Source organism: Pelodiscus sinensis, chromosome 4 (assembly GCF_052426305.1).
Source record: "Pelodiscus sinensis isolate ZL-2025 chromosome 4, ASM5242630v1, whole genome shotgun sequence".
NCBI lineage: Eukaryota > Metazoa > Chordata > Testudines > Trionychidae > Pelodiscus > Pelodiscus sinensis.
The window spans coordinates 55,133,331-55,147,942 of record NC_143055.1 but is presented as its reverse complement, the minus strand read 5'-3'; positions in this window follow the sequence as shown (position 1 = coordinate 55,147,942).

Here is a 14,612-nt window from a genome sequence, read left to right as displayed (position 1 = left end):
TTCTATCTGTTTTATTCTGGAGTAGAGTTGGCTTTTCTAACTTTTGTTTTGGACTGAAATGACTTACTGTATTTTGGCTAGACTAAAAAGCTCATTCTCATATTGTGAGTAGGCTACTAGCTTATATATTGGAGCAGCTATCATAGATATAAATAGAAATCAAATACATAGATACCTGTATAGTAGTAGAATCCCTGCACATAGTTTGCTCAGAAATTGCCAGTTCAATGCCAAGAAAGTTGCCAGGTTAGCTGATGATAAAGTAGATGACCCATATCACATTCTTCATGTCTGGAAAAAATGATTGTTTAATTTCATCTTGGGTCTTTCTGTGTGGGTTTTTTCCTCCCTTTGGTAGAATACTTTAAAAACCATCCAGTTGAAAACGAAATGTGATTCATTTCTTTTCTCTGAAATGCCATTTACTTGTGAAGGCCCATGCTTACTCACACTGGGTTAAAACAGTCTTAATTAGAAAAAATACACACTTTCAAATTAACATATGTTTATGTACAGAAGACAAGGAGAACAACCATAATAGAAAGTCCAGGAAGATCAGCAGAATGGAGGCAGAAAACAAAGGTCTTTAGCTAATCTATAGGGGTGCATCTACACAGCACCCTAAACTTGAAATAAGATATGCAATTTGTGCTACACGATTGCGTATCTTATTTCAATGGTATTTTGAAATACTGTAGCTTATTCTGAAATTTGGCATATCTGCACAGTACCATATTTGAAATAACACAATATTTCAACACATCCCTTAACCCTTTTGGAATGAGGGTTACAGGGATGCGAAATAGCATACACGTTATTTAAAATAATATTTCAAAATAACGGATGCGTTTAAAAGATGAAGGGTAGCTATTTTGGGATACCTCAGGTATCCCAAAATAGCTCCACTGTCTAGATGTACCCTAATTCAATAGGTAACTTGGCTTCTCTTTACCTTGTATATGTCAGATAATTGGTGACTTGCTTATTGGAAATTGGTCCTACTGGAACTACCTTCTTTTCAGGAGAAATATACAGTATCTCTTGACAGAAAAGAAAAGGAAGTTTTGTTTTTCTTAAAATGTGCTCAACTTCAAAAGCAATTATTCTGGGGAAATTTATGGCCTGAATTATTATTTAGCTGATTATAATGGTCCTTTATGGCCCTGGGATTCAAGAAGATAAGGTTGCTTTGGCTTTAGCCATTTTACCCTGTGTTGTTTTTCTAGTATGATCTAAAAACTTGCGATATGAATCTATACCTGAATTTTAGCTTTGTGGAAAGCAAAACTATTTAAAAATTCTGAAAATATGTGAGTTTTACTTCAGAGAATGTTCATTTAAACCTTGTATTGAATTGCATACTTACTATGTTAAAGGATATGGTATAGTGCACATTCAGGGCAATAATGTGGAAAACAGCCCTTCTATGTTACTGTACAATCCTTTTCCTAATACAATAAACAAAGGCTTTGCTTGCTTTCTGAAGTGAAAGGGTAGGTGGTAAGTCACTCCTCTAGTGTAATATAAGCTCCCTAGTGGCTTTTTAAAGGCCAAATTGCATGCATTCTATTTACACACCCAAGTGGGCCTGCATTTATTTAGCCAAAATGTTGAGCAGAGGGAGGGGAGCATGGATCCTCTCTTTGGCAGGATCCAATGAGGCCTCGTGATCAGGGACAAAAGGGGTGAAGTCTCCATTAGGAATCCTCATCTAAGGCATCTGGGAAACTCATGGAGATCTCTAGGGAGTATCTGAGTATGACACAGAGAAATACTGCCTGTGGGTTCTGTTAAAAATAAACAGAAATGGCATCTTTATAACTATCTTCTTCCTGGTTAATGGTGTAGATAATAGACATTTCCATGAAGATTGATAAAGCCCAATTTTAGCCACAGTTGGCCTGCCTCCAGTGGTATGTGTCAATGAGTAAATTGCTGAGGGACAAATGTTTAATAAAAGTAGATTTTGGGCATCCACCCTTTTGAATCCAGGTATTTTGTTATTATATCCACTTTCCAGTTCCTCCAAAGTCTCAAGCTGGGAGAATATCTCTACTCAAGTGATAAAATGAGCTACAAATGACATAGTTTGCATGAGCCAATGGGAGTTACTATTGTCCAAAGTCAAAGCCCCATGTAAACAGTTTGAGAGGAGCATTTCGTTTCAGGCTGAGCTGTGAAAGGCATAGAAGCTCCAGACTTGCAGTTTGTTGAAGATCATTTTGGTTTTGAACATGACTTTCCAGAAAATTATCAAAACACCCTTGAATTTGAATCAAACACTGGAAGACTTCCAGTCAAACCAGATTTAAATATAAAACATCCTATGCTATTATTTCCTACCATGTAACTTATGAATCACAACATGTAGAATTTTAATATTACTGGGCATTTTTATGGTGCTTGTTATACAAGGATTGCAGAGCATGTTACGAAAATTAAGCATTAATTAAGATCCTTCCTATTTTTTCTGCCCATTTTATTGACATAAAGACTGACTCTGAAACTTCCACACTTGTGAATAATTCCACTGTCTTCAAGTTAATGTGACTACTTGCATATAGAGATTTGCAAGTTTTGTCCTGAAGTGTCTTGACCAAGTTTATCCTCTGAACTAGGATTAATTTCAATGACTTGGGAATGGAATCTAGGCATGAAACTCTGGTCCCTTTGTAACTGTTAGAATTTTGGGCATTGAATTACTTTGGGCCATTCTACGAATGCTGACTCTGGGTCCTCCGCTCTAATAACTAGACTGCTTTTTAAATGACATGGTATTTTCTTTTCTTCACTTTTTCCCCATCATTTGGTAAACATGTTTAGTGCACATGCGGTAGGAGAATTTTTGGGGAACTGATTTTGAATAGACTCTTTCCTATGGCTCACTGGTTCAAAACCAATCCCGATTGAGAGTAAAAATGGTACTATTTACTAGATTATTTGAAGCAAGTTAGTGGTCTCAGTCTAGTTCCTAGCAAGCAGGTGTTCTTAAGTGTCTTTGTCATAATCAATACCGCTATGATGAGAACTAGCTGGCTATGTAGTAGAGGCTAAGGACTGAGGCTATGTCTACACAGATGTGTTATTTTGGAATAATTGATGTTACTCTGAAATAACAGTCTTCGTCTACAAGTAATGATTTCAACATAATGGTGAAATAATGTTGAGCTGAGGACGTCTTAGTCCGACTCCTGTAACCCTCATTTTATAAGGAGTAAGGGAAATCAGAGAAAGAGGGCTCTAACTTGGACTTCCTGCTCTATAGATAGCGCCAAAATCTGAATTAAGCTATTTCTACTTAAGCTATGCAATTGACATAGGTCAAGTTGTGTAGCTTATTTCAGCTTTAGCCCTAGGCTATGTCTAGACTGCATGATTTTCCGCAAATGCTTTTAACGGAAAATGCTTTTAACGGAAAAGTTTTCCGTTAAAAGCTTTGCGCAAAAGGACTTTTGCCCGAACGGGAACAGCATAGTATTTCCGCAAGAAGCACTGATTTCAGACAGTAGGAAGTCAGTGTTCTTGCAGAAATTCAAGCGGCCAGTGTAGACAGCTGGCAAGTTTAAAACTTGCCAGTCTACACACAGCCCTACTGTGTAGACATACCCTCAGCGAGCATGGAGATGGAATTATCCTTCAGGTTAGAATTGAAGAAAATTGCCAGGATAGTGTGGTATTTATGCATTTTCACTTCTATATCATATCTGTTCCATGGCTACAGTTTTGAGGCTTGTCAAATTCAGAAGCATTTTATTTTACTTCATTAGTTTTAGTTATAATATTCTAGCACTTATTTACATACAGACTTTGCAGAATTCAATTTTTAACTTATCATTTCAGCAGACAATATCAGTTTATTTTAAGGTTTTTAATTTTTATTAATTGTTCACAATAGTGCAAAAATATGGGTTTTTAGCATTTTTCCTGATTTGCCTATTTATATATTTCAAAATTGCAAGAAATTATGGGGAAGTTTGACAATGTGCTGGTCAGATGAGTTTCAAAAAGTTAGTTTTATAAATGTAAAAACAAAATTGTCAAAATCCCATGCGAACATATACCAAGTAAATAATCTTAATTCAAACTCTAATAGCTTCTCAAACAACATTTTTCTTACTTTGCATATCTGTAAATTTTGATTATTATTTGTGGAAATATTATTGTCTATTTGTGTGCACATGGTGAAATCATTTACTGATAATTGAATCCTTCCAAGGCTATTTATATAATTCTTACAGTTTCAAAATGATATTTTTTGATCCATTATATCAAGAATAAATAATTTTGGGCCTACTTACATTTCAATACATTTTTATATAAACATAAGCAAACATCATTTCTATTGGCTACAGAATAGACAAGGCAATGTTACCTTGTAACCTTTTAAAGAAAAATAACAAAGCTTTTCTTTTCAACCTTAGATTCTTACGCATTTAAAAGAAAGCATAATTATATTACAAGGAAAGGAAGAAGGGAAGATTGGTACTGCATTATGTACAATTTCACACTGAAGTACACAGTCATCATCACATAAGGAATTCCTGCTGCAGCTTATACAATCAGGAATGTAAGGATTACACAAAGTATGTAATGTAAATTGTACTACTTCCTGACAGTATACGGTATCACTGAGCACAATAGCTGTGCCTCTCTGAAAATGACTGCTGACTTTCTTTTGTCAGACACATGAAGATAAATCACATAAGCTTCTTAAACTTGGAATAATAATCTTTGGTGATTAAAACATTTGATGAAAGCTTTAGTGGTTGGCTTGTTGCCAGGCACTGATTTCCTGTTGTGCCATGCAATGTTGTTTGGTCATTGCCTTGTAAAGTTTTTGTCTTAGAAGTGTGCATTGGTGGAGTCTTCAAAATAACATATTTGAACACTTCATGTTTAATTAATCATTTAAATATTTTCAACCGCTTCTTGACTGCTAAGTACTTTTTTTGTGAATAATTATAAACACTGGGTGCTGCTGTAACTGTAGTTTTACAGGACTTAAAGTGAACAAAATGCCAATTAGTTGCAATATTAAATGTTAAACAAATCTGTTAATGCTATGTCCAGAACTATACGTGTAACTTAAGCTTCTTGCAGCAGTATCACTTGGCCACATTGTACTTTATTGCCCTCATTATGAAGCTGCTGATGGATAATAACATCAGTGTCCTGGCAAGGCAAGAAATATACATCGCAGAATATGACTCCACATACCTCTAGATACCAGGCTACATGTTTTCCCTAGCCAAAACCATCCCAAATGCAGAATGGCTACATATATAAGGCCAAAACTAAAAAGCACAGCCAAAGAACTGACAGAAATAGATTATGATTTTGTGATCAGTATGTGAGTTGCTGAGCTGACAGCATTAGTCCTTTCCAAGCCTACCAAAATCTCAGAGGTTAGTACTAGTAACATCTATCTATAGTGATGTGGTCAAAACAACTTGCTGTAAGTTCATATATGCTGACAACCTTGCACTGAAAACATAGGCAGTAACACTCAGGAAAGTGGAAGACGTCCTTACTACTGATCTGAAGAGGATGGAAAACTACTTTTGGTACTGGCAGTTCAATGCAATCCATTCATATTGATGGTGTCAGCTTTCCATTGCAGCAATTCTGAAGCTAAGAGAATTCTGAAGCTGAACTTCTGCAGCAAGGCAATTGCCCACCACTGTAATCTCTGTACCTAGGAGTCACCCTCAATTACAGACTTACCTGTTAACATCTGAAGCAGGTGAGCTATAGAACAAAGAATCATATCAATATCACCCAAAAGTTATCAGGTTCTAGCTGGAGTTGTGATGCTCAAAAGCTACAAAGGCAATGGTGGATTTAGTTTATTCCACAGCCAAATATCATACACTTGTCTGGGGAAGAAGCTCGCACATAGATCTAATTGATGTCCATCTAATAGTGTCTATGAGACTTGTAACTGGCATCCTGAAGTCCACTCTGCTGCTTTGGCTCCTAGTCCTCACAAATATCCTTCCACCAGCCATCTGGTGAGGGATGGCTATATTGCACAAGTCCAAGAAAGCTCTCACTAATCAAAAGCTCATGGTTCATGGCAACTTTGTTCACTCACCTTAGTCCTGATGGCCATTCTGGGTGCCTGTAGAAGTTCTTCTGCCGTCCTTCTTAGGCCCAGAAGACACCTGGCTAATGCAATGCTCAAGCTCTGGTATAAACAACAGATCTCTCCATAGATGTTGCTACCATCAAACTGCCTGTTTTTTTACTCTAACACAAACAGTGGATGACTATCAGCTGCATTAGCATGTTATGTGAAAGGGGTGTAGACCTGATACACAAATGTAGAAACAAGAATTTGCCACAGAGTAAATGTGGAGACCTCCACATTATCAAACACATTGTAAACAACCTTTTTATTTCCAGGAGATACAGCAAAGGTGAACTCTCTATCTCCTGAAGCCTTCAGATGGTCTATTAACTTGTAAACATTGCTATTTCCATACAAAAGAAGAAAATAGCCTGTTTGTTTTATTCTGCTCCCATGTATTGTCAATATATGCAGATCATTGTATTGACAATAGCTATCTTAACCACAGAAAGCGGGAGAAGAAGTTGGTGGTTTTGGAAACTTGGTAAGGAACAACTGGACTTTGTCACAACTATAAAAAAGTAAGAGCTATTTTGGGATTTTAATGTAAACTCATGAGACTAGATGTTCCTTATAAAGATCAGCAGTGAAATAGTGTTGCTTCTAGGTTCCAATCCTTCAAGGAGAACTGGAGAGGTGAAATGGGGCTCTGTGCAAGGTGCTAGTTTCAGGATAGAAATTTAAATTGTCATCCTTAGATTTAAGAGTCAAACCTTGAAGAGAAATCAGACAGTTCACCCCCACAACTTTTTCTCCCCAGTCTCTTTGCAGGCTTAAACAGCAGTGCATTAATTTCTCCTTCTGCCTCTCAGATACAGACTAGAAATCTCAGGGACTGAATTTGTTGTTGTAGGTATCAGAATGAAGTAGTCTTTGGAATGTCCCATTAAAAGTTGTATGATTTCTTCATTGGTTTGCTACCTGTAACATGGTGGCTTACTCCAAGCATTGACAAGACTAAAGCTAAGCCAACCATAATTACAGGATGAACCTCACCTGAAAGCATTCAGGTGGCTCCAGTATAAAAGAAGCAGGAAGGAGTGCTTAGGAAGCTGTGGCAGATGTTTAAGGAAGTGAGGAAAGTTCTCTAGGTGGAATAGCTGGAGGAAGAAAAGGAAGGAAGAAGTAGACTTTTTTTTTTGAGTTTTAGCTGCAGTCTATTTTATGTTAAACCTTGTTTCCAAGGATAGGTTTTTTTTTTTAAAGCCTGAAGTGATTATATTTGGGCAGCCCAAGAGGAAAACTGAGAGAGACTCCATGGCATGTGACCATCAAGGAGCGCATGGGAGACAACTATCCCAGTTAAAGAGGGTTTGGAGTTTAGAGTCAGAGGAAGAGAACCTTGAGCTATAAGGACATAGTAAAGGACTTTGTTTTTGAATTTTTAGTTTTATTCATGGCTTGTTATGTTAAAGAGGGGTATTCTCTGAACAAGAAAAAGCCTGAAGAGGATGAATCTGAATTATGTCACTAGGAGGGGAAGTGACCAAAACTGAATGTGTTCTTTAGGATGTGGGTTTTCTTTTAGTTATTACATTTCATAGCCAAAAATTCCATTCAGGTATCCTATTGGTATTTTGATAGGTATGTAAGTATAGCAGCATTTCCTTTCCCATACAACTAGTAATTCATGTATTGCCTAAAATATTTACAAGCCAACAACACTTTTAACCTGATCAACTATAATACAAGCATGTATTAATGTTTAAATGCAGGTAAGATCAATGAGTAGGTTATAGATTGGCATGTTTATTGTAAGTTTCTTTGCTAAAAACATGATGTATTCTCTTCAAGGAAAATCAGGGAATACTGTTCATTAATCAGGGTCAGATGTTGTCATCACTCATAAATAAGAGTTATTAGGAAGTAGGAAATACAGAGCTTTCATTCAGCCTGCCATACACTAACCATTTTTCAGGTTTCCCTATCATAGCAGCATTAATAAATTGACAAATAAAAGATGGATATGTTTCTATTGATTAAGAATTATTGCAAAGCACCTGAGGGGGAGAGGATTATATCCTTCTGTCAAGATGACACAAGATCACTTTTACATTTGATGTTGTTATGGGAATGCAGGTGACTGAATGGATCTCTGTTCTTGGGTATCTCAAATCTAACTCCAGATGCTTGAGGCTTGCTTCATGGAGATGAAGCTATTGCTAACTTCATTTAATCTCAGAGAGGGAATTTTCTTTCTTCAATAACAAATATAATATTTAGCTTGTAAAATGGTGCACTCCCTATAAACAAAAAAGGATTTGTGTGCTTTACCTAGCATCCTATGGTATCTCTTTACCCCTGTCCTTCTGGCTTCCTTTTCTTAGTTTTTCACAAACACTTTAACATTTTTTTTAAAACAATGGGTATCTAAATTTATAGTGTTTGGAATTTAATTTAAAATCATTTACTCAATAAGTAAATAAATCAGGTGCCAGAATTGCCTCAGTAGTATTGTTTTGTTGATTAAATAGTCATAATTTCCACATGGATGTTAACAATAAATGCGCCAATTACAAAATCTGGATGGTAGTGTTTTATACCCAGAATATTTTGTTAGCACTACAAATAGTCCCTACTGTAAAGCAAATGTTGCGAGGGCATAATAAATCACAGCCTGCACTTCATATTTTCTGTTGTATACCTGCTTTTTGCTTAGATAGCAGCATGGCCTGAAATCAAGGTCTTTCAGATAAGTTTTGGGGTCAGTTCCATTCTTGAGGACAACTTGAGAATATATCACTTTTATATCTTTAAAAAAGACAGGCAACATGGGGGCTTTGACTAGTCATAAATAAAAAACTGACACTTAAGTGGGGTGGTCATTTGTATTTTAAGGAAAAAACAGGTAAAGGCACAAAAGTAAGAGAATATCCATTCAACGACAGCACCTAGCAATGTTTCATTTGTATTACAAAATATTACAAGATCATACAAAATTACATAAATATTGTTTGAAAAACTCTCTTCTTTAGAGCAAATATTTTAGTAGTTTCTTATTCAATACTGGCTACTACCTACCAAATAAGGGATGTGTTTAAAAGAAGCTGGGTGGTCACTGTAATTAAAATTCAAGAATCTAGAGTGAATTTAACAATTCATAAGTGGTAGCATGCTTAATTCTAGGAAACTGGCTCTTATATTATTTCATGGATGCCAATTTGACTTTTATTTTTAAATCAAAGCTGCTATTTGAGCAACAAGTTCACTATTGCAATTCATTTTTAGAAATTTGGTTACTGATGTGGCTTTACTTATAATGTCAAGAAAAATAATAGCAGATATGACAGTCAGCTTTAAATGCTAATGGCAGTGCCAGCAATATAGATCTGAGTTTAAAGAAGTTTATGGTAGGGGCCTCGTTAACTAAACTGACTGGTTTGAGTTGATTGTGTTCAAATGATTTACTCTACACTTCATTGTCTCTTACTGTAACTTTGTGCCAGCCCACCACATCTGTTCCATGCACACCCTTTAAAATATATCATTTAATAGAAATAAATGTATCATACAATGGTCATCTTTCAGGTAACTTAGAAAAAGACTGTAGGCAGCAATTTTTCAACTTCATTGCTCTACCAACTTCAGCATTTTAGTTTTAATGGACTTCCAAGCCACACAGGGGAAAAGTGCTTGTGACATGGCTAAAAAGAACAAACCCAGTTAGAAAAACAAATGGTGTTCTCTTGGGATATAGCAAAATAGCTGACTTTTAGAGTCTCTTTCATTTAGCTCTTCTGTATTGGCAGCTGTGATTAGCTATTTTGACCTCCTTTATGTTAACATAGAAGTTCACAATGTTCTTCCTTGCAAAAGTTAGGCTCCTGTAGCTATGCACATCTACTTATTTTTAGCATTTTGATGTTTGTATAGATATACATCAGAAAATGACAGCAATTTCAACAGAATACTTATATGGTTGACTACACAGCATATAGAGCACTGGAAAGATATGCATTACCTCTAATGGACTAGACTTGTATTTTGTCAGCTGATGCTAATGGTACAACTTATCTAGGCAATGCTTTGAGTTAGGTCATTATTCACTCATGTGTCACCTGTATTTACTGCAATCAATAGTTGTTGCTGTCAGTAGATACCAGTCTGATATATATAAAATGAACCTAGTGCAGATTTGTAAGGCCTCTTGCTGAAGCCCTTACATGTCATCGATCATCTTTGTTGTCCTTCTCTGAATCTTTTCCAGCTTCACCATATCCTTTGTGTACAGGGATCAGAATTGAATATGATATTCCAGGCACCCCATGGATTTATACAGAAGCATTATGATGTTTTCTCTTAATTTATAACCTCTTCTTAAGTTTCTAATACTGTTAGCCTTTTTTGACCACTGGTGCATATTGCGATGAAGTTTTCAGAAGACTATCCACGGTGATTCCAAGATTGTTCTTGAGTGATAAGAGCTAATTTAGAACCCCTCACTGTATGGCTACGTCTACACTGGCACCCTTTTCCGGAAATGCTTAAAACGGAACAGTTTTTCCGTTAAAAGTATTTCCAGAAAAGCGCATCTACCTTGGCAGGATGCTCTTCCGGAAAAGCACTTTTTCCGGAAAAGTGTCCATGGCCAATGTAGACGCGCTTTTCCGGAAAAAAGCCCCGATCGTCATATTCGCGATAGGGGCTTTTTTGCGGAAAAGACTACTGTGCTGTCTACACTGGCCCTTTTCCGGAACAGTTTTTCCAGAAAAGGACTTTTGCCGGAACAGTAGATCGTCATTGCTTTTCCGGAAAAGCAAGCGGCCAGTGTAGACAGCTCACAGCTTATTCCGGAAAAGTGGCTGCTTTTCTGGAATAAGTGGCCCAGTGTGTAGACAGACATTGGCTGTGTCTACACTGGCACCCTTTTCCGTAAAAGGGATGCTAATGAGACACTTCGGAATTGCAAATTCCGCGAGGGATTTGCATGAACATGGCTGCCGCTTTTTTCCAGTTCGGGGTTTTGCGGAAAATAAGCCATTTTCTGGAAGATCCCTTATTCCTACTTGAAAGGGCTTATTTTCCGCAAGATATTTAAATCCCCCGTGGAATTTGCAATTCCGAAGTGTCTCATTAGCATCCCTTTTATGGAAAAGGGTGCCAGTGTGTAGACAGCCTATACGTATAGTAGGGACATTTTTTTCTAATGTACACTACTTTGCACTTATTAATGTTGAATTTCATCTGTTTTGTTGCCCAGTCAGTTTTGTGAATACTGTACATTTGTATCTCCCACAAACTGCTTTAGACTATCTACCTTGAATAATTTTGTATCATCTGCAAACTTTGCTACTTCACAGTCCACCCCCTTTTCCAAATCACTAATGAATATGTTGAACAGATACAGATCTGTGGGTAGAGGGGAAACATCACTGTGCACATCTCTTCATTCCAAAATCTGATTATTTATTCCTAATCTTAGTTTCTTTTCTTTTAACTACTGATCAGGTTCACAACAAAAGATTATTTTTGGTACAATTTACTGTTGTATAATCATGGAATTGGAGGACTGGAAGGGATCTTGAGAGGTCATGTAGTGCAGTCCCCTGCACTCCTGCATTGCATGGATGAATATTATCTAGACCACCCATGGCAGGTGTTCGTTTCAACTTGCTCTTAAAATCTCCAGTGATGTAGATTCCACAAACTTACAAGCAACTTATTCCTGTGCCTAACTACTCTGACAATTGGGAAGTTTTTCCTAATTTCCAACCATTATAAAGAATGATTATAAGATAGTATATTAAATGCACATTAATATAGATAGGAATGACTAGTTCCAGCATCTAAATCCTTCCTGATGTAGCATCTTTGGACTTACTGTGCCCATACTAGAGATGAATTTGGTTGCAAGGCTTTCTAATGGTACAATATAAACCTATTCAGTGTGTACTTGGGAATGAGTGTACACTGTCACTTAAACTAGCTTATTAGAAGAACTAGATACAATTTTTTGATTACTTTTATTGAAAATTTGAGATTTGGTTTGATAAATTCAACACTAATACACAAGTTTATCATATCTTTGTCAGGAAAATCTCGAGATTCCAGAAAGTTCTTTTGGAAAACATCAAAATGAAATGTTTTGATTTTTTTTAAAAATTTCATTTTGAATGTTACTTAAAGTTAAACTCAAGCAAAATGTTTTGTTGGACCAAAAATGATTTTTCCCCTCTGGTTCAGCTAGTGAACTGAAAATTCAGTCATTCTCATAGCTCTATTTACATGGCTAGCATTTTTCTGTTTCAGAATTTAGCTAGTTTTGGTAATGTATGGCTTACCTGGTATTAGTGTCCATGATGATCTAATAGGTATTTTTACATAGTTTTGTAATTACTAACTTTATAAATCAGTTTATCCTTGGTATAGATATTAATGCCTGTTTTGACAATCCACTTTGGTACAACAAGTTAAAAACAACCACCAGAAAATAAGATGAGATCAGCACATGATACTGAGTTACAATAGAACAGTGAAACTTCTTGGATCCTTCAACAAGAAACAGAAACCATAACTGAGGTAGAAGTTGATGAAGTTTTCAGCAGTTCAGCTCACATATTACACTGGAAAACATATTGGTAAATGTTCATGGAACAGGATGCTGGTGTTGAGTCTTACATTTGTATTTCAAAATATACTGCCAATCCAACACAGCCCTTTTTAAAAATAGAAACTCCTTCAATCCATTGGAAAAATTGCTGCTTAATACTGGCTTCTGAACCAGTACACTGGAGAGTGTCCTTCTCAGAAGGTACTAGCATTATATAGTAATGAAGGAATTCAGGGTACATTCTTAGATTGCATAACCATAGTTACTGTCTCTGTGGAAGATACCCTGTTCTTAATCCCACTTTAAATAAACCCTCCTTTTCAGTGTTAGGTCGCACTACCTGTATGTATGCTGTAGTCCTTCTTCTTGACTAAAAGCACGGTGGAGTTCAAAAGAAGAAGGTCCAATAAAAGATATTCCCCCCTCATACCTTGGCATCTTCATGGAGTTCACATGCAGTTGTTACCTATAAAGACTTGGCTTCCTAAAGTGCATCCTGTAGGATTTTGTCAACTTTCATCCTTCAGCATCACCAGTCAGGCCACTTTAATAACAATATGTTTTCAGTTATATTCTTCCGCTACGTCTACACTGGCCACAATTTCCGGAAAAGCCATGCAAATAAGGTAAGTCAGGATAGGGTAATCCGCGGGGGATTTAAATATCCCCCGCGGATTTAAATAAACATGTCCGCCGCTTTTTTTCCGGCTTGGGGAAAAGCCGGAAAAAAGCGTCTAGACTGGCGCGATCCTCCGGAATAAAGCCCTTTTCCGGAGGATCGCGCCAGTCTAGACGCCTTTTTCCGGCTTTTCCCCAAGCCGGAAAAAAAGCGGCGGACATGTTTATTTAAATCCGCGGGGGATATTTAAATCCCCCGCGGATTTCCCTATCCTGACTTACCTGATTTGCATGGCTTTTCCGGAAATTGTGGCCAGTGTAGACATAACCCATGGGATATACAAGATTATCTATTAATAGAATACAAGGACAGAATATATATTCCCTCAGTCTTCTCATGTCTGAGAACATGTGCACAGTCTCTGGAGATGTTATTGTTTTTGGCTATTATGAACCATGCTTTGTTGGGCAATCACCTACAGAAGGATGCCCTATAATCCCTGAAGGTAGTGTATTTGAGCAACATGTTTCACCCTCAGCACTCAAAGGATGTACATAAGAGAAGTACTTCATAAAACAAAGAAAAATCTGACAACTGCAACAAAAGACCTCTTAGAAAATGAGGGGTCAGTTTTTCTCCCCTCAGTTTGGCCCCTTTGTGATGCCTGAGTGGCAGAAAGGGGCCATAATCCATTTGTAGCTTCTTTACTCGGAATTCATCTATTGATGGGAAAAACTCTTAGTTGGTATAAGACTGGTGGAGCTGACTACTAAATCCGCCTCCCTCCCCTACCCAGTATAGATGATGGAGCAAAGTTTTGGTGTACTCCCCTAATTCATACTTGGTTTATGGTCACTGAACCAGCTGTGGTAAATTACAGCAGACCCTAGACTTTAGCTTGTCAGGGTTTGGGCAGCTGGAGAAGTAGGGGCTGTAACTGTATTCTTGACAGCTCCCCCCTCCTTTCACACTACTTGGATGTCGATACAAGGGAGAAGCTGCCTCTTGATCTATTCTATAGCATGTATTTGTCAAGACAGTCCAACTCCAAATTATTGGGCATAGATTCGTTTTTCTGCAGAAACTAGAAAATGGTTCAGCTTTTGACAAAAATGGCTCAGTATTTTGACAGAAAGTGAGAGTAGGAAGGAGGCTTCTTGATATCACACCCATTAACTTCTGGTCCTGACTGCAAGCATATAGGATTCATCCAACAAAGAACTCCTAATTTCCAGGGTATATTGTATAGACCCAGAGCAATTATTCTGGGTCTATACAGAATATAGATCAGGTGACTGGGTGATCAGGAGAGA